The 19,402-nt window shown below is 47.6% G+C and overlaps 1 long non-coding RNA gene across 1 annotated transcript; it reads right to left on the bottom strand.

The window, feature by feature from the left end:
- Positions 1-137: 137 nt before the first annotated feature.
- Positions 138-18,269, bottom strand: LOC146359064 (uncharacterized). The gene is made up of 3 exons (XR_014787177.1): positions 18,118-18,269; positions 3,657-3,801; positions 138-3,371 (listed from the first exon to the last, which is right to left on the bottom strand). It is a non-coding gene; the product is annotated as an uncharacterized LOC146359064 (long non-coding RNA).
- Between the last annotated feature and the right edge of the window lie 1,133 nt (positions 18,270-19,402).

Here is a 19,402-nt window from a genome sequence, read left to right as displayed (position 1 = left end):
TCAGTGCCATCAATGTAAGCTTCTAGCTTTTTCCTTGAAACAGAAAAGTCCCTGGAATACTGGTGGGTTTGGGTTTTTTTCACTTACTGATACCAGAGGATAGATTCATACAGCATAAAAACACTTGTAAACGATATGGAGAATTTTGTTACTCTCTTTATTTGGCAGGCATTAATCCTTCTAAGGAAAACATTCAAAATTTCTCCAATAAACTGGATCTTTATCATTTAGATAAATCCATGGTGAACATGTTAGCCAATCTTATAATGAATATAGAAATAGAAAATGTAATTAAAACTCTGGAAAACAATAAAACCCTACAACCAAATGGTTATAATCCTGAATTGTAGAAACTGTATAAAGATGAATAAATGCCATATTTTCCTAAAACACATAAGTAGCTATCAAAGACAGTGGTTCTGCTAGGATTGAGGGGGCCCTGGGCAAGATGCCCTCTGGGGACCGTACACACACTCCTGGGTGCTTCCCCCAAGTTTCAGTCTCAAAGATGGAGAGAGTCTTTCTCTCTGATATTTCTCTTCCCCCCACTATTCTGTCAGTTGGTCTCTCCCTCTGCTCTTTCTCCCCTCCCAGGTGCATTCTATTTCTTTCTCTCTGCTCATCCTTAGTCTCATAGCAACTCTTTCAGTTTTCCCCAAAACTCCTCAGGAGTTTTGCCTAATAAATAATCCCCAAATTCCCTTCAATTTTTGATTTTGGCAAAATGTTGATAGCAACTCTAATTTCAATGGAACACACTTTGTACAGGATCACAACCCCAGTTAGATACCACCTCTCTATAAATGTAACAATTGCTTGAGGAAATGTCATGATGCATTGACTTCTTGAGAAATTGCTTGATCGGCCCAGACCCTAGGCTGTCAGATGTGTGTGTGTGTGTGTGTGTGTGTGTAAGTTGATCAATTGTCCAAGACCAACTGAATAGCCCTTTCAGCTTATTTGAGAACATATTATTTCACCCATCAAAAAAACTTCTAGAACAATGTGATAGTTGGTACATGGCACAACAAACAACTTAAAATATCACAGAGAGGGGTAGGCTAGAGGGCATTTGGTGCCTTCTGGCTCTGTGGGATAGATGTATCTGTCAACTGCAGTTTCTCTCAGTTTCTCATTTTTCCAATCTTCCATTCAGTTTGTCCTGAACTTTGGGACAGGATTCTGGAGGGAGGCAGAGATGAGTGCCCCATTCTGTCACGGACTACAGAGGCCAGATAATCTGGCCTCATTGGGGTCCGTGGTGGAATTCTCCGCCATCCCTAATTTTTAGAAGTTATTTTCATGGATCAAATAACATGCATTTTTCTGTGCACGTTCCCTTAATACATGCAGTTTTGAACACATTTTTTTTTTTATTGAAGAACTCCATCACAAAATTCAGAGAAGTACAAACTTCAAAGGATAACTGAGTTTTGGTTTATGTGTTGGTTTGAAAGTGCGAAATTAGGTGAGTTCGCATTAATAAGTGAATTGAACAAATTTCTCCCCATCCCTAATTATTACAGACTACAAAGACAGTAAAATGGCTGGACGTTGATCTAATAGTTTGAGCTGTCAGTAAGAGTCAGGAATTATATTTGAGATGCTGAAAAAACATGGTCAGTTCAAGCATAGATGTCTTACTGAAAGGCATCTTTTTGAGGAACGTTTAAGTTCATCTCATGTTAAGGCCCAGGGTTGAAATTCTGGCTCATATTAAGCCCATACAGAGAATCAAACTATCTCATTATGAGACCACTCATTCTGAAGAAGCTCATTTCTTTGTATCACCCTGCCAAATGATAAAGATTATTTTTACTCTATGATAAAATGTATGCTAAAATTGTCATTTGTGCAAGATTTTCTGGTCCATATTTCTTTTTTATCAGTGGATTTCCCAGGCTGCATTGGAGAGATTTGAAACCAATTGAAAGTGAGTTTGAGTTTCAGGATATTTTATGTAGGACAAGTCAGATCCTACTATATTTTTACTAGCCGTCTAGAACCTAATGATCTCTATAAAGACAGATTACTCATCCCATCAATGCATACTGTCAGGGGAATGAAAGACAATATGACCAATTTTGCTGTCTACAAGATTAAATTTTTGAATACTCTCGATGAGTTTATGAGCTCCTACCCTCCACGAAGAGCACCAGCTGGCCTTGAATTCCCCCCCCCCAATTCCTTATATATTTCCAGTAATTACACAGTTTATTTGGTCCTTAGAACTGACATTAAGCTTTGCAGTGTAATGAATGATAATTACTTCATTCTGGATACTTAAAAGGGTGCTTCGACCTTGTAAAACCACAGTTCCATTTTTGTTGTTGCGGTTGTTCTATTAAGGCTGATGAAAATGTGTTATTCAAAAGGGCAGTACATGAGTATGCATTATAACAATGGTAGGAATGGTTGGGAACTTTTTCTGGTTATGTGAGTGACAGAGGAAAACAGAATTTTGGTAAAGTTCACAATCATCTTAAATTTAGTAACATACTTCCAAGGCCGGCCGGCCGGCCAGCCTCAAAGGTAGGCATAGTTGGGCATCTACTGAGGGCCCACGTCCCAGAAGGGGCCTACTGACAACAAGAGCCCCCTGAACATGCTCCTGCTCTTAATCATTGCAACCTGCTTGTTCACCTGCCTCTCACTCTGGCCTAGACAATGGAGATGGTGAGAAAGAGGAGAGGAGCTGTAGACACCACTGCCCACTCGCTCCCTGGCTCTCTGCCTATCAAGCAAGCAAGTGGTAGCAATGATGGGAAAGAGGAGGAGGATGAGCAAGAGCAGCCAATGACAATGGCAGTGAGAAGGTGGATTCACTGAGGGAGGGGGCCCATTGAGGGTGAGAAGCCCAAGGGCCCTCAAAACCTGGAGCTGGCACTGCATACTTCCAGTCCTTCTTGGAATTCACTTTTATGATGGTTGAAGAATGGATAAAAATGTTGCTGCTAGTTAGTTAGGTGTATCTAAATCTGGTGTTTCTTTCCTTCATTCCTTATGTAACATATTCTCTTTTCAATGGTGGGGTTTACCCAAGAACTCCTCTCCCAGCAGCTGGGAATGGGTTCAGTCTTAGACAGATAAACATGTACATGCCTTGTGATTTCTTTTTCCTATTATTCACTTGAATGTTAACAGAACAAACAACCGACATTGACCATTCAACAATAATAGGGCTTTTCTGATAATTATATTGGAGGGCTCCCGGCACAGTCAGCTGTAACTCATAACAGTGCTCAGCTTCTGTTGGCCTGTAGTTATCTACCAGGGTGGTAATATTTTACAGTTCTGGTTCACGAAAGAGTCCAAAATGGGTGAGTGGAGTTCTGGATTGCTGGGCTCCAGCTGCTTCCTCATCTTCACTCCTGCAGGTTTGAAACAGCAAAATGTGAGGTTTATTGGATAGGCCTCAGCTCACCCTAGTGCACTGCTCTCTGAAGCACTCTGTCTACCATAACTATTCTCTAGAAGATGGATTTTTAATACATATCCAATATCCCAAAGCTATAATTACACTTTATATACAGATTAAAACACGTTTGTTTCTCACACAAACCATGATAACCCTCAACCTGGGCTCTGACCTTGATAAATTGAATTCATATACGCTTAGCCATATTCAAATATTAACACTATCTCTTAATGCTTACTTGGTGATTTCATTTGAATTGTATGGCCCTTAGGCCAACGTTTCTTCACCACCAGCAGCGGCACCACCTGGAACAGCATTGAATAGGCCTCAGGTCACTCTGGTGTGCTGTTTTCTGAGGGGACATGTCTCGACTCTCGACCCTGCTAACATATGGTACAATGCATTAAATATGGTAGTGTGCAGCTGCCCTCATTTTGTTTTTACTCATAAGTAAGTGTGCAGGACCCTGATGTAAACTGGGGCTACTGCATGTGCATAGGGGAGGTTTGAACCAAAATCCCCCCCCATCTTGGTCTAGGGGTTGAAAAAGTGGGTGAAAGCCTCATTAGCACCAATGGAGGCTTCTTCTTTTTTAGGCTCCACATGGGGTGGGCAGGTACAACAGTGCCTGTGTTACTGTATGTGGACTGCAATACTTGACTGTCACAGAGAAAAAGTAGGACACTTAACTGACAGATGTCACTGAGTGTCACTGGAAGAGGGTCAGGCATCCAATGCTATCACAAATACAGATGTTATTTTTTTGTAAATTCATAGGGCAGACCTCAATAGCTTTGGCTATTGGGCACCGTATAGAAATGTAATAAATAAATACATAAATAACTAAAGTTCTGATAACCGCATACTGAACATGGACTTATGCTTCAATTGATTCTTAAGGATGATTCATATTTCACCTGCAGCAATGTGGGAGGCAATGCAACCAGCCTCACTGCTGATAACCATTGTGGAGTAAGCAAAATATGTGGAAGGGGCCACCCTTTTAGTCACTTTCACAGGATGCTTCCAGATGAGCCTTTTATAGGGATGGACGAAAGGGACTTACCTTGTCCCGCAGCTTGCTTCACGGTGGGGGGGAGGAGCTTCGCTTCTCCCCCCGAAGTTCAGGCGAGGGGGGGGAGGCACCTCGCCTCGCCCAGCCGAAATTCAGGCCGGGGGGGAGGCGCCCTGCCTCGCCTGGCCGAAATTCAGGCCGGGGAGAAGCGCCCCGTCTCCCCGGCTGTGAAAGAAAAAGTGAAAAAACAAAACAAAACCCCGTGATAGGCTACATAATGATTTATGTCGCCTATCATGGCTAGATTTCCAAAGTCAGCCGTGATAGGCTATGTAAAGCGTCACGTAGCCTATCACGGGTGACTTTGAAAAAAAAAAAGCTCTTACGCAAATGGCAGTGGCCCATGGGCGCCGCCATTTGCGTTCCTTATTTTGGCACGTCTAGACTACATAAAGATTTACATAGACTACGGCGAAAATAAGGGCAACGCAAATAGCGTTCCCTTATTATCGCTGTAGTCTACGTAAATCTTTACGTAGACTACCCCTGTCCAAATAAGGAACGCAAATGGCGGCGCCCATGGGTGCCGCCATTTGCGTACGCGCTTTTTTTTTCCCCCCCAAAGTCACCCGTGATAGGCTACGTGACGATTTACGTAGTCTATCACGGCTGACTTTGGAAATCTAGCCGTGATAGGCTACGTAAATCATTACGTAGCCTATCACGTGTTGTTGTTGCTTTTTTTACTTTGTTTTGTAATGGTGGCAGCGGCAGCCAGTCGGGAGACCGGCCGCCGCCCCTGCCCCCGCCGAAACGCCGCCGAAACGCCGCCGGGACCCGCCGCCGAGAGGGACATTCGCCAAAGGTAAGTCTCATCCCGGGGGGGGGGGGGTGGGCCGGCAGAGAATTTCCCCAACACTTTCGGGGGGCTGAATGCGTCGGCGCTCAGCCTCCTGAAGATTCGTGGAGAAATTCTCCGCCATCCCTAGCCTTTTATCCTGCCATTTTCCTGCCTCATTCACAGAATTTTCAGGGTTGGAGGGGTCCAGATGTCATTGTCTTCCACTTGTAACCTTCCCATGTTTTCTCACTTTTCTTTACCACAGAAAATCTGGTAAAGAGAAAAATAGCTGCCTTCTAATTGGTAGTACTAGGAGCCCTCTGTCTGGAAGCACCCAACATCAGTACTCTCATCTGCCAGGGCCTGCAGGAGAAGCCACCACCACCGGGGAAGAGGCGAGCCTGCTGCTGCTGGGCCTGCTGCTGCTGCCCCCGCTGTCACCACCACCAGGCCTTCCCTGCGGACTTCTGCCTGGCATTATTTTTAAGGGGATTTTTAGTTGTTATTGTTGTTGTTGTTTTAATTTCTGGGGGATTCTGTTGTGTTTTTAGCAGTGGGTAGCCTGCTTGATAGGCGGGAGCGAGGGGGCATGTGTCCATCTGATGGAGGCAGTGGGGGGAGTGTTGGGGGCCAGAACATACCGAGGCTGGGCGGCAGGCGCTGGCGGAGCACTAGGGGCAGGCCATGCCAGGTAAGGGGAACAAGGGAGAGATGTGTAGTATCTGTCCCCTGCTCCGGGCCTGTCCAGAGCCAAAGGATGGCTGGGGGAGGCGTGACCCCATCTTCTGGCCTTGGTTTGCTGCTCTGCAATGCCAGGTCTGTTACCCAGAAAACCTACCTCATCTATGACATGATCCTGGATGAGGGTGCAGACCTGGCATGTGTTACAGAGACCTGGCTGGCCGAGGCTGCTGCTCCAACTCTTGCAGCCATGTGTCCAGCTGGATTTTCATATGTAGAGCAGCCGAGGGCTGGGGATTGGGGAGGGGGAGTGGCTGTTATCTACCGAGAGTCCTTGGTCTTCACCAGACCCCCTCTCCGGGAGACCAAGGTTGCTGAGTGCATGTACTGGAGGTTGGGCCCAAAGGGCAGTTTGGGGATTCTGCTTGTGTACCGTCCACCCCACTGGAAGTCGGGGGTATATGCACCACCCCCTTGTCATGGTCAGATCACTATCTGATGACGTTGGAGTTTTCGGTTCCACAACCCCTTCACAGGGGTGGAGGACCCATTAAAATGGTCTGCCCCAGACTTCTTATGGATCCAAATGGATTCCTGAATGTGCTTGGGGATTCTCTGGAGCACGCCAACGGCCACTCGGTCGAGACCTTGGTGGGTGGCTGGAATGCTGCAATCACTGGGGCATTAGATCGGGTGGCTCTGAAATGCCCTCTCCCCCTGAATAGGGCTCGGACTGCACCATGGTTCAATCCGCAGTTACGAGCTCTGAAACAGGAGGTGAGACGGCTAGAGTGCCAGTGGCGGAAGTCTCGCTCCAAAGATGATCAGACACGGGCTAGAGCTGTATCTTCAGCCTATCACGTGGTGGTGAAGGCAGCAAAAAAGGAATATTATGCTGCCTCTATCGTGTCTGCAGAGTGCTGTCCCAGGAGGCTGTTCCAAGTGGTCCGGAGCCTGGTCGGTCCTGTGGCTGCGGAACCACTGGAGCATGCTAAGGCCTCCTGTGAGGCCTTGGCAAGTCACTTTGCAGATAAAATTAGGGGTGGACGAAAGTCCCTTACCTGTCCTCGAAGGATGTTTGCGGTGGGGGGGAGGCGCTTCGCTGCTCCCCCCGTGAAGTTCAGGCCAGGGGGGGAGGCTTCCCGCCTCGCCCCGGCCGAAATTCAGGCCGGGGAGGAGGCTTCCCGCCTCGCCCCGGCCGCGAACACGAAAGTTAAAAAACAAAACAAAACACCCCCTGATAGGTATGTGACGATTAACGTAGCCTATCATGGCTAGATCTGCAAAGTCAGCCATGATAAGCTACGCCAATCGTCACGTAGCCTATCACGGGTGACTTAAAAAAAAAAAAGCGCGTACGCTAATGGCAGCCCCCATAGGGAGCCGCCACTCGCGTTCCTTATTTGGTCACTGTAGTCTACGTAAATCTTTACGTAGACTACGGCGAAAATAAGGGCAACGCAAATAGCCGTAGTCTACGTAGTCTACGTAAATCAAATCTGCCATTTTTGGGCAAGGTGATTGAGTGGGTGGTGGCGATGCAGTTGGAAGACACACTTGGAAGAAACCGATTATCTAGACCCATTTCAGTTGGGCTTCAAGCTTGGACATGGGACAGAAATGACCTTGGTCACCTTGGTGGATGATATGAGGAGGGGTCTGGACAGGGGTGAATGCTCCTTCCTTGTTCTCCTCAACCTATCAGCGGCTTTTGATACCGTTGACCACGGTATCCTCCTGGACGGCCTGGAGGGGTTGGGCATTGGAGACATCGTATTATGGTGGTTCCGGTCCTTCCTCTCCGGCAGGTACCAGAGGGTAGCACTGGGAGAAGAGGTTTCAGACCCGTGGCCACTCACTTGTGGGGTGCCACAGGGTTCCATCCTCTCCCCAATGCTATTTAACATCTATGTGAAGCCGCTGGGGGCTATCATCAGGAGGTTTGGGGTGCGGTATCATCAGTATGTGGATGACACGCATCTCTACCTCTCGTTCAAATTCCACCAAGGTTGGCCGTAGAATCCCTGTCCAAATGTCTGGAGACAGTGAGTGGCTGGATGGGGAGGAATAAGCTGAAGCTGAACCCTGACAAGATGGAAGTACTTTTGGTGGGAGACAAGAGGAGGCTGGGGGATGTTGACCTGGTGTTGAATGGGGTATGGCTACCCTTGAAAGACCAGGTCCGCAGCCTGGGGGTCATTTTGGACTCCCAGCTGTCCATGGAGGCTCAGGTGTCAGCTGTGAGCTGGACAGCGCTGTATCAACTCCATCTGATACGGCGGCTGCGCCCCTTCCTTCCCGACCATCTGCTCCCATCGGTAGTACATGCCCTGGTCTCCTCTCGTTTAGACTACTTTAATGCGCTTTACCTGGGGTTACCCTTGAAGATGGTTCGGAAGGTGCAGCTGGTACAGAACGCGGCGGCTCGCCTGATTAAAGGCAGCCACCGGCAAGCTCACATCACTCCAGTGCTGAAGGAGTTGCACTGGTTACCAGTTGTTTTCCGGGCCAAATTCAAGGTGTTGGTTTTGACCTTTAAAACCTTATATGGTTCCAGCCCAGCCTATCTTAAGGAGCACCTCCAGCAACACCAGACAGGCCGCTCAACAAGATCAGCCTTGGATGGCCTTCTCTCTGTGCCATCAGCCAGGACAGCTAGACTGGTGGGGACAAGGGAGAGGGCCTTTTCTGTGGTGGCCCCCACTGTGGAACTCGCTCCCTAAGGAACTCCGCCATGCCCCCTCTTTAATGCGCTTCCGCCATGCATTAAAAACGTGGTTGTTCAGGCAGGCATTTGGGGTGGGTTAGGGTATTTTAGAAAACATTTTTATTGTAGAATTTTATTGTTTTTAACTGTTTTATTATATGTTGTACATCGCCCAGAGTGGCTGGATGACCAGCCAGATGGGCGATTAATAAATTTAATAAATAAATAAATAAATAATAAATCTAGCCAAGCCATTCAAATCTAGCCATTTGTATACATTTCTATTTATGTTAGGGATGTACGAAAGTCACTTACCTTTTTGCAGGGGTGCTTCGCGGTGGTGGGGAGGCGCTTCGCTTCTCCCCCCAAAGTTCAGGCGAGTGGGGGGAGGCATTCCGCCTCGCCCGGCTGAAATTCAGGCTGGAGAGAAGCGCCCCGTCTCCCCGGCCGCAAAACAAAGTGTAAAAACAAAACAAAACAAAACCCCATGATAGGCTACGTAACGATTAACATATCCTATCACGGCTGACTTTGGAAATCTAGCTGTGATAGGCTACGTTAATCGTTATGTAGCCTATCACAGGTTTTTTGTGTTTTTTTACACTTTGTAATGGTAATAGAAGTCTTCCTTGTAATGGAAGACCGGCTGCCGCCCCCGCCCCCGACGAAAGGCCGATAAACCGCCGCCGGGACCCGCCGCCGGGAGGGACATTCGCCAAATGTAAGTCCCATCCCGGGGGGGTGGCGGGGGTGGCAGAGAATTTCACCACCGATTTTGGAGGGCCAAATTCATTGGCGCTCGGCCCCCCGAAGATTCGGGGAGAAATTCTCCGCCATCCCTAATTTATGTACATTAAAAAAACACAGAAAATGTTCCTGGATTTTGGGAAAAACCTGCAGCTTGGCTCACAAATACAAGCCAAATTGGGGGTGCTGTGGAATCTGGCGAGCCCCCAAGGGGCCAGATTTCCTGGTGACGAATATCCCTGTTTAGATCTGAAGTCTGGAAGTATAAGGATGTATTTTGAACTCTGTTCACCATTGAACCAAAAAGAAATGGGGAAGTTACTAGTGATGGATGAACTTATCCCAAGTGAGTTCATTATTCATTTGGAAGGTAATGAATTCATCCAAGTGAGCTTGGATAAGGGTTCTCCTTTAAAATGAGCTCTCATTCCACGTATCTGAGTTTTTATGCATGCAAATATCAAAGTATATGGGAGCCATAGTCTGGAATCGCATAGTGAGGCATAACTAGGGATGTACGAAAGTTCTGCCACGGATCTCGGGGAGGCCGAATGCCAGCACATTCGGCCCCACGAAATCAGTGGTGGAATGGCCCCCTGCCCCCCCGCCCCTCCGGGACCGGACTTACCTGGGGCGGATCTAGGGATGTACGAAAGTCATTTACCTTTTAACAAAATTGATTCGAGGTGGGGGGGAGGCGCTCCATCCCTCCCTCCAAAATTCTGGCTGGGGGGGAGGCACTCCATCCCTCCCCCCCTGAATCCTGGCCGGCTGGGTCCGTAAATGGTGGCGGCCGTAGCTGCCGACGTTTGCGTCCCTGCAGTCAGCCATGATAGGCTACGTAAATGTTTACGTAGCCTATCACAGCTGAGTAAAAAAAAACCCCAAAACCCGTGTGTACGCAAATGGCGGCGTCCATGGGCGCCGCCATTTGTGTTCCTTATTTTGGCACGTCTTAGTCTATGTAAACATTTACGTAGACTAAGACGGCGAAAATAAGGGGAATGCAAATAGCGTAGCGTCTACGCTATTTGCGTTCCCCTTATTTTCGGCGTAATCTACATAAATGTTTACGTAGACTACACGTGCCAAAATAAGGAACGCAAATGGCGGCGCCCATGGATGCCGCCATTTGCGTACGCACGGGTTTTTTTTACTCAGCCGTGATAGGCTACGTAAACATTTACGTAGCCTGTCACGGTATTTTTTAAAAATCTAGCATTGATAGGCTATGTAAATGTTTACGTAGCCTATCATGTTTTTTTTTTTTTTTTTACTGGAAATGGCAGTGGCGGCAGCCAGTCGGAAGACCGGCCACCGCTGTCACTGCACCGCCGCCCCTCTGCCGCCGGAGCCGCCGCCGCCAGGGACATTTGCACAAGGTAAGTCCCGTCCCGGGGGGCGGGGGGTGGCAGACCGTTTCGCCACCGATTTCGGAGGGCCAAATGCACTGGCATTTGGCCTGCCCAAGATTCGTGGCGAAATTCTCTGACATCCCTAGTGATAGGCTACGTAAATCTTTACGTAGCCTATCATGTTTTTTTTTTTTTTTAAACTTGGAAATGGCAGTGGTGGCAGCCGGTCAGAAGACCAGCTGCTGCCGCCGCTGCCGCACTGCTGCTGGATCCGCTGCCGGAGCCACCGCCGCCAGGAAGATTTGCTGAAGGTAAGTCCCGTCCCGGGGGGGCGGGGGGCAGGGGACCATTTTGCCACCGATTTCAGGGGGCCGAATACGCTGGCATTCGGCCTCCCCGAGATTCGTGGCAAAATTCTCTGATATCCCTAGTCAAATAGCTTAATTCTTCTGATAGGGCAGTGGTCTCAGAGTTGCTGAATTTCAGTGGCTGATATTGTTTTAGTGATAGGCAAATTTACCCCAAGTGAATTTGTTATTTCCTTAGAAAGTAATAAATTCATCCATGCAATCTTGGAGAGTTGTCCTTGAATTGAGATTTCATTCTGTGTATATGAGTTTTTGCACATGGGCAACATCAAATAGCATCTTGGAAGCTATAGTTTAGAATCACGTAATTTGTCATGACATCATGCATCACCATGTTATGTACCCCTTCCTGATTGTTTCCACATGGCCTTTCTATGTAATGTTTACTTGATGTTGCCGATCGGTATATAGAAGAGAGAGAAATGGATCAGAGATACAACCTACATGGCTTTTCAAATATGATTGGTTTGTGGAAAGTGTTCAAATACCGACCTTTCCCTAAAGCAGGGGTGGGTAACGTGAGGTCTGGGGGGGGATTTCCCCCCCCCTAAAATGGCATCTGGAGCTGCTATGGAGTGCTAAAAGGGTCGAATTAGCTTGTTTGCAAGCTAATTTTGAGCCTTTGGGGGCTCTGTAGTTGCTATGGAGTCTCCAAAGGGTAAAGTATAGGTTGCAAACAAGCTAATATTTATCCTTTTGGTACTTTGTAGCAGCTCCAGATGCCATTTTGTTTTTATTTGTTTTTATTCTTTATTTCTCCCCATTTTTGGCACCTGTGGGGGGTGAGTGCAGCCCTTGGGGGTGTCTAGATGGGGCCAAAAATGGGCCCTAGACCTCACAAAGTTGTTCACCCCTGCCCTAAAATATTGAACATTTCCTTGTGAAAGAAAAGGGTTAAGTCAACCAACCCAGCACATGCACAAAAATGCCGCAGTTTAGATGCAGATAGGGGTGGACGAAAGTCACTTACCTGTCGTCGAAGCTTGTTTGCGGTGGGGGGGAGGCGCTTCGCTGCTCCCCCCACGAAGTTCAGGCCAGGGGGGGAGGCTTCCCACCTCGCCCCGGCCGAAATTCAGGCCAGGGAGGAGGCTTCCCGCCTCACCCGGCCATGAACTCGAAAGTTAAAAAAAAAAAAAACAAACGCCCCCGTGATAGGCGTTTGCCCTTATTTTTGCCATAGTCTATGTAAATCTTTACATAGACTACAGGGACCAAATAAGGAACGCAAATGGCGGCTCCCTATGGGGGCCGCCATTTGCGTACGCACTTTTTTTTTTTTTCAAAGTCACCCGTGATAGGCTACGTGACGATTAACGTAGCCTATTACGGCTGACTTTACAGATCTAGCCGTGATAGGCTACGTTAATCGTTACGTAGCCTATCACAGGGGCGTTTTTTTTTTCTTTTGAAGTTCACGGCCGGGGAGACGGGGCGCTTCTCCCCGGCCTGAATTTCGGCCGGGCGAGGCGGGAAGCCTCTCCCCCAGCCTGAATTTTGGCCCGGCGAGGAGGGAAGCCTCCCCCCCGGCCTGAACTTCGGGGGGAGCAGCGAAGCGCCTCCCCCCCACCGTGAAGCAAGCTGCGAGACCAGGTAAGTGACTTTTGTGCATCCCTAAGCCTATCACAGTGTTTTTTTAAAGTCTAGAGGTGATAGGCTACATAAATCTTTACGTAGCCTATCACGTTTTTTTTGTTTTTTTGTTTTTTAAACCTGGAAATGGCGGCGGCGGCAGCTGGTCGGAAGACCGGCTGCCACAGCCGCCACTGCCGAACCACCGCCGGAGCCACCGCCAGAGCCGCCACCGCCAGGAAGTTCCGCCCCAGGTAAATCCCATCCTGGGGGGGTGGCGGGGTGTGTGTGGCGGGCCGTTCTGCTACCGATTTTGGGGGGCCGAATATGCTGGCATTCGGCCTCCCCGAGATCCGTGGCGGAACTTTCGTACATCCCTACTGCATATACCCTGAAGCTCACAATCTATTCCAAAATGAAAAACAAGTTTGTAAGGCATAGGCTGACCATATTTCCTTGAGACAAAAACAGGATATTGGGATGACAAAAATGCGACAGGGTTATGTAATATTCTGTATTCATGAAAAACAACCTAAACTCACTGCAAAAGAACATGGAAAGGGGCGCAAATGAGTAACATTCATTTATTGCATATACAGAAAAAATGCTCATAAATAAACATATATAAAATACTTATAAAATATCACATGAGCAGTAAACAAATCTGTATGGCATACCACGCTGAACACTCTAATACAGAACTGCAGTGGCCAGACTGCAAAAAATCATAAACATACACCAAAAAGAGAAAAAAGAGGAATGAACACCCCGACTGCTATCACAAGCTGGTATATGCTAATGTCCCACCAGAGAGTTCCGCTGTAATAAAAAAAAATAGCTAACAGCTCGTTGAACTGAAATATGAGTCTGAAAAGTCCAAATCAAACTGAATGTAGGGCAGAAAGAATCTCTATGGGCGGAATGATGGTAGAAATAACAGTAAGACTCCCCCTCCTGGCTCCCACATGCTGAATGGGGCTTAGCGACAGCCTTTTGAATTCCCCGCCACTGCAGACAAGCAAGGGGGTGGCGTCTGATTGTCGCTAGCTCAAGAAGCCTGAGACTGGATAAAGTAAATGGAACTTCCTCTTTTGTCACCCTAGTAGTTTTACTGCATGCATTGATTAGCATAGAGCCTTATAATAAACACGTTCAGTTTTTTTTACAAAAAATTAAACACGGGACAAAATTGACATTTATATTAAAACAATGGGATGGTCAGGAAATATGAAAAAAATGGTACTGTCCCATTTAAAACGGTATGTATGGTCAGCCTAAGGCAGCAATCCGAACTTGCTACAAAGGTGAGCATTATGAAAGGATGAGCTTTGACCAACGAGCTGATTAATTACAGAATTCGACAGCATCACTATGTTGTTTGCCCTCAAGGTCACAGAGATACACTGAAGTAATTGGGGGATTACAAGGCACAAATTATATTCCAGCCATCGTCACCACTGGTGAAGGCACATTCCACACTATTAGGGATGGTGGTGAATTCCACTGTGGATTTCAGTGAGGCCGAATGCACTGGCATTTGGCCCCCCGAAATCTGTGGTGGAACGGCCTGCCCCCCCGCGGATTCCCCCTCAACGAGGCTTACTTGGGGCGGATGTTCCGGACAGCGGCGGCTGTGGTGGCTGGTCTTTCGACTGGCTGCTGCAGCCGCCATTTCCATCCTGGTCTTTGCTGTGATAGGCTACGTAAGTATTTACGTAGCCTATCACGGTAAGCCAAGCAAAAAAAAAAAGGCGTATGCAAAGGGCGGCCATGGCGGTTACCATTTGCGTTCCCTATTTTTTGCCGTTTTAGTCTACGTAAATATTTATGTAGGCTATTACGGCGAAAAAAAGGGGAACGTAAATAGCATAGTGGGCACTATTTGCGTCCCTTTTTTTTCCACTGTAATAGCTTACGTAAATATTCACGTAGGGTAAAATGGCAAAAAAAGGAACGCAAATAGCGCCCACTACGCTATTTGCGTTCTCCTTTTTTTGCCGTAATAGCCTACGTAGGGATGGACGAAAGGGACTTACCTGGTCCCGCAGCTTGCTTCACGGTGGGGGGAGGCGCTTCGGTTCTCCCCCCGAAGTTCAGGCAAGGGGGGGGAGGCGCCCCGCCTCGCCCGGCCGAAATTCAGGCTGGGGGGGAGGTGCCCCATCCCTCGCTGCCGAAATTCAGGCCGGGGAGGAGCGCCCCGTCTACCTGGCCGTGAAAAAAAAGTAAAGTAAAAAAAAAAAAACACCCGTGATAGGCTATGTAACGATTTACGTAGCCTATCATGGCTAGATTTCCAAAGTCAGCCATGATAGGCTATGTAAATCATCACGTAGCCTATCATGGGTGACTTTGGGGGAAAAAAGCGCGTACGCAAATGGCAGCGCCCATGGGGCGCCGCCATTTGCGTTCCTTAGTTTGGCACGTCTAGTCTACGTAAAGATTTACATAGACTATGGTGAAAATAAGGGAACGCTATTTGCGTTGCCCTTATTTTCGCCGTAGTCTACGTAAAACTTTACGTAGACTAGACGTGCCAAACTAAGGAATGCAAATGGCGGTGCCCCATGGGCGCCGCCATTTGCGTACGTGCTTTTTTTTTTTTTAAAGTCACCCGTGATAGGCTATGTGACGATTTACGTAGCCTATCATGGCTGACTTTGGAAATCTAGCCATGATAGGCTACGTAAATCGTTACATAGCCTATCACGGGTGTGGTTTTTTTTTTTTTTTACTTTCCTTTGTTATTTTGCAATGGCGGCGGTGGCAGCCAGTCAGAAGACCGGCCACCGCCGCCGCTCCTGCCGACCTGCTGCCGCCCCGCCGCCGAGAGGGACATTCACACGAGGTAAGTCCCATCCTGGGGAGGGCGGGGGGCCGGCGGAGAATTTCACCACCAATTTCGGGGGGCCGAATGCGTTGGCATTCGGCCTCCCAGAGATTCGTGGAGAAATTCTCCGCCATCCCTAAGCCTACGTAAATATTTATGTAGACTACAATGCGGAAAAATAGGGAACGCAAATGGTGGCCGCCATAGCCACCACCATTTGCGTACGCCTTTTTTTTGTGTGTTTTTTTGCCCAGCTGTGATAGGCTATGTAAAGTCTTACATAGCCTATCATGGCTGCCTGGCTGGACGCAAATGACGGCTACCATTTGCATCTGCACCAGCCAGTCCACGGCCGGAACTCTGGCTGCAGACGGCCCTGGCCATCTGCTCCGTGGAGCTGCTACGGAGCAGAGCCAGACGGGCAGGATTCCGGGGGGAGGACCGGATTGCCTCCCCCCCATCGAAGATTCTGGGGGGAGGGACGAAGCGCCTAACACAATCCGCGAAAGGTAAGTGACTTTTGTACATCCCTACACACTGTGCTACAGAGTCCATGGAAGTCTATTATATTTCTCTTTCTTTCTATTAAACATGCCAAGGACAGCAGCCCTCAAAAGAGTGCGTATCCAGTAATCTTATAAGCAGGTTAGAGGAAGCTCTGTGTGGGTCTATAGATGTCCCTCCTGCCATGCCATTGAGAGAAGAGTTGGAATCAAAAATCTTGAACAGAAGTGCTGAGAGAATGCACCATATGCAAATCTTGGGCAGCAAGGGCCAGAGTTTGATGCTGCCTAGAACTGCCGAGCATATTAATGGGCCCCAGGAAAAAAACATGACTTTGGTTAAAAATTAATAGCACATTGACAAGAAGGATTTAAATCTTTTCCAAATGCAAATGAGCCGGCACTGCTGAAAACCTTCAAATGCTGTAGCGCAGCCCTCAGGTCCTGGTGTCAAATAGTGCTGTGAGGATTGAGAAGACAGTTTGCATTTTGTTCACATAGCAGTTTTGTCCTTGCGCTGAGAGCGAGTGAGCAATTGTGTTGCCCTTGTGTCTTTACTTAACCTCCATTAGCACCGCATATAGTAAAATGTTAGCGTTAAATAAACATTACTGCTTTGAAAAACAAATTAGATGTTGAATAGTACAGAGAGACCTGGCTGAGCCATTCTTTGCCGACTGTACCGAGCGCAAATGTGCCTCTTGTTTCTTTATGTGTTGCTCACAGATTACTTCCCACCTCACCTATAATTTATTTTTAAAAGATTCAAAGCAAATGCTGGGAAAAACAATAATTCCCCATTCACCTGGGGACCATACCAACACATGACTTAAAGCCAGCATTGGGGAAATTTGGCTCTGCAGATGTTGGGGGACCACAACTTCCATCAGCCCTAGCCAGAATAGCCAATGTTGAGGGATGATGGGAGTTGCAATCCGATGACATCTGGAAGGCCACACATTCCCCATCCCTGCCTTAAGCAGTTCTCCACTGTTTTGAATAAGTAAACGGGCATATCAAGATGGGAGAAGCTGCTTTTCCTGAGCACCTCTCTGTTCCTATTGAATTTGAAAGGGACTCCATATTTCCTCTCTTTATTTTTAGTGAAAAACACTACAGTTTCTGTTCTGGACTTTCCCCTAATGTGTGTGTGTGTGTGTGTGTCTGTGTCTGTGTATATATATATATATATATATATATATATATATATATATATAAATAAATATATGTTTGCATTTTTTGACTGGAGAACTTCTGATGTAAAAAAATCTGGAAACCTGTGAATTCTGAAGGATAACTGAGTGCAGTTCATGTCTTGGTTCGAAACTGCAAAATTAGGCAAATTCAAATTAACATGTGAACTGAATGAATTCCTCCCCCATCCCTAACTGGGGAAGGTCGTGGATCCAATCCCCCCTCCCCCAGTACCCCAATGTTCCCCTAGCAAAGGGGAAAAACTGCACTTGCCTGGAATTAGCTTAGTTATTTACCCTCTCATTGGAAATAGTAGGAAGGGTCAACTATGGCTAGGGATGTACAAATTGTGTACCTTCAGTGCTGCTTGACTTCTGCAGTTTGCAGCCAGTGCTCTGTTCCATCCTTAACAAGCCCCCGGAATTCTCCTCTTTTTTTTCCGCTCCAAAAATTACGAAGGTAAATCCGTACCGACAACTGTAATTCCGGTGCCCAGCCATCTCCGTGACATACGCATAACTTCCGTAAGAATGGCTATTTTTCATAGATATTTACGTATTTTTCCCCCTGCCCTGAGACGTGCAGTAATTACTTTCAGCCAAAACACTTCCTCCTTCTAGGGGCTTCCCAAAAGAAGGCTGCCCTAGGTGTGCCTCAGCGATGCACTCTTTGTTTAAAGCAATGCTGTTTGAAAGAAAGAAAAAACCTTTTAACATGACCATGCCGGTCTGGAGCCCTGCATGAGGTATTATTCTTCCTGCTAAGCTTTATATTTCCACATCCAGTGTTGTTGTTGACGTGTTGAGGCTAAAATGGAGAGGAGTACCAACTCTGTGCATGTCTTACTGAGTTCAATGCGACTTACTCCTAGGGATGTATGAAAGTCACTTACCTTTAATGAAATTTGATTCGTGGTGGGGGGGAGGTGCTCCATCCCTCCCCCCGAAATTCTGGTGGGGGGGAGGCGCTCCGTCCCTCCACCCCTGAATCCTGGCTGGCCAGGCCCGCAAATGGCGGCGGCTGTAACCGCCGCCGTTTGTGTCCCTGCAGTCAGCCGTGATAGGCTACATAAATGTTTACGTAGCCTATCACGGCTGAGTAAAAAAAAACCCCGTGCGTACACAAATGGCGGCGCCCATGGGCGCCGCCATTTGCGTTCCTTATTTTGGCACGTCTAGTCTACGTAAACATTTACGTAGACTACAGCGAAAATAAGGGGAACACAAATAGCGTAAACGCGACGCTATTTGCGTTCCCCTTATTTTCGCCGTAGTCTATGCAAATGTTTACGTAGACTAGACGTGCCAAAATAAGGAACGCAAATGACGGCGCCCATGGGCGCCGCCATTTGAGTGTGCGCAGTTTTTTTGTTTTGTTTTTACTCAGCTGTGATAGACTATGTAAACATTTACGTAGCCTATCACGGTATTTTTTAAAAATCTACTGCTGCTGCCGAACTGCCACCGAACCACCGCCGGAGCCGCTGTCGCCAGGAGGATTCGTCCAAGGTAAGTCCTGTCCCAGGGGGTGGTGGGGTGGTGGCAAACCATTTCGCCACCAATTTTGGGGGGCCGAATGCGCTGGCATTCGGCCTCCCTGAGATTCGTGGCGAAATTCTCTGACATCCTTACTTACTCCTACACATGTCAGCACCCCACTTGCCCGCAGCTCAGCTTTGTATTTCCACATCCAGCTCATTAGCAAACCTCCTGTTAGTTATCTCAGAAGACCCTTGGGTGAAGGGGGGGGTCCAGGGAACAGCTGGATTGAGGGAGATTCCACACACACACGCATAATGGAAGAATATAGCTCTTCATATTCCCTGGTATGTTTATTCCTCATTTTGTCCATTCCCTGAGCATGTGCAGAGTGTGTTTTTTATTCAAACAAAGAGAAGCTTGCTAATCTTTCCCTTCATGCTGCATTTCTACAAGTGTGACTGCTTCAGAAAGAACTTTCCATTATACTGTCTCTTTTTTAAGAGTTTCATAACAGAAGTGTGGTGTAGTGGTGAGAGGCCAGTCCAAAGTCACCCAGTGAGATAACTAACAGGAGGTTTGCTAATGAGCTGGATGTGGAAATACAAAGCTGAGCTGGGGGCAAGTGGGGTGCTGACATGTGTAGGAGTAAGTCGCATTGAACTCAGTAAGACTTACTTCTGAGTAGACATGCACAGA

Source organism: Heloderma suspectum, chromosome 1 (assembly GCF_057233095.1).
Source record: "Heloderma suspectum isolate Gila_16-S chromosome 1, 16-S_ref, whole genome shotgun sequence".
Classification (NCBI taxonomy): Eukaryota; Metazoa; Chordata; class Lepidosauria; order Squamata; family Helodermatidae; genus Heloderma; species Heloderma suspectum.
This window is presented reverse-complemented; position numbering and strand designations above follow the sequence as displayed.